The sequence below is a fragment of the Anneissia japonica genome, unplaced genomic scaffold (assembly GCF_011630105.1).
Source record: "Anneissia japonica isolate Jap-2015-1 unplaced genomic scaffold, ASM1163010v1 scaffold287869_len1821871_cov162, whole genome shotgun sequence".
NCBI classification, from domain to species: Eukaryota; Metazoa; Echinodermata; class Crinoidea; order Comatulida; family Comatulidae; genus Anneissia; species Anneissia japonica.
In genome coordinates this window covers 742,579-744,453 of record NW_022741034.1, presented here as the reverse complement: position 1 = coordinate 744,453, position 1,875 = coordinate 742,579, and the positions used below count along the sequence as shown (strand labels likewise).

The following is a 1,875-nucleotide window of genomic DNA, read 5'->3' as shown; positions in this document are numbered from 1 at the left end:
TGTGTATGTATATGTGTATGTATATGTATATGTGTATGTATATGTATATGTATATGTATATGTATATATATATATATATATATATATATATATGGGGCTTGATCTCTACTTTGCAGTGGTGGATCCAGGAATTTGAAATAGAGGGGCATAGAAAGGGACTTTGATAGATGAATTGGAAAACAATTTTTCTTTTTTCTCAATTTTTTTACAATTTTGAAAAAATTAGTGGGGCCCAGGCCAGCTGGTCCCCTATTGAATCCACCACTGCATTGTATTATGAATTAGTTAAAATAGGACAATATGTCCAAAGATCCTGTCTTGTCGTTAAATGCTGATAAGTAGAGTGTTTATTGATCTATTATTTGCCTTGCAATCAGAACTAGTGTTGGCCAACTACACATGCACAAATGAGTTAATCTGATTTGAATTGCCAATGACGCCTCAGTGGTCCAGTTGGTTATGACATCTGCTCAGACAGCAGAAGGTCCCGGGTTCGAATCCCGGTTGAGGCAGCTTTTTGGTCTTCAAGCACTGTTAATAATAATCTCAGTATTATTGTAGTAAACAGTTTTAATAAACCAAAAACACAATGGATTTTAAGTTACTGCAAGCTTTTGTCGATGTTATCAACATGACTTCCATTGTGTTTGGTTTATTAACGATCAAAACAGTTCCACGCTACAGATGAAAATATTCAAATATTTCATCTCAGTATTATAATAATATTATTGTTATTACTGTATTTTTTGGTCGGTGTGAGGTGGTATTCATCTTCTTTCTGCATCACTTTTCCTTATCACGTTCTTACTGGCTGTTCTTTAGAAGATACAAAAATAAATTATAGTAATAATATTTAAATTTCTTTAAATACATCAGATAAATCATTTGAAATAAGAAAGTTGGAGTACTCAATTCAAAATGACATTTATTCAATGATGGAAATAATAATAGTATACAGTACAATACCAATGATAAACCACCATCATTGGGATCATTACTAGAAGTAAAAAACTTGTCTCATCATGAGCCCCCCCCCAAAAAACAAAAACAAAAATAAATAAATAACTCAATGCAAAAGTGAAAAAAGGTTGATATAAACAGGTAATCATTAACAAATACCTATATTAAGATGGTAGAACAAAAAAAAATAGGATAAATATACTGACCTCCTGTTTGCAAATGATTTCATCCTATCCAGTTGTATTAATTACTTCTGCAATTACACAACCATTCCCTGCTTAATTTTTGATTCTTAAAAACTTCTTTTGGCACCTGCATGCATGTCTGATGGTACCACTGTCTACATGCTGAACATTCGATCATTCTTTCTTCTCTGTTATCTGGAAGGCGGCATTTGCAGTACACAGCAATTTTCACACTTTTTGGTTTTTTGTGGGTTCGTTGAGTTGTACCGCTTTGTAGAGTTATTGGGACACCAAACCGAGTCCTATACTATGTGATTCAAGCATTATCACTGGGTTTGGATGGGCTTTGCCGTGTTTTTTTGGAGAGTGTGCGGGGTTTGCGGGCTTTAACAATACCCCTTATATAACATATATGAGCAATTTCACAGTTAATAGACACATTATGATAGCATTTTAATGGAAAAATAGAATGCAGAGAGTTTAGGCCAAACTCTTCGTAACAAATGAAATTCCTCATATGTGTTATATATGCGATTAAATGCCAGCGTAATGTGAAACAAACAAGTACTTTGTTTTGCAAATATATATATATATATATATATATATATATATATGTATATGTATATATATATGTATATGTATATAATAATATATATATATAGAGCATGATGTATGTTCAGCAAGTCAACTCACAATGATTGTACATGTATGTATACATATACATATATAT

The 1,875-nt window shown here is 32.0% G+C and overlaps 1 non-coding gene across 1 annotated transcript; it reads left to right on the top strand.

Annotated features, from left to right (window-relative positions):
• Positions 1-438: 438 nt before the first annotated feature.
• Positions 439-512, top strand: Trnas-aga. Its single transcript has one exon. It is a non-coding gene; the product is annotated as a tRNA-Ser (tRNA).
• Positions 513-1,875: the final 1,363 nt, after the last annotated feature.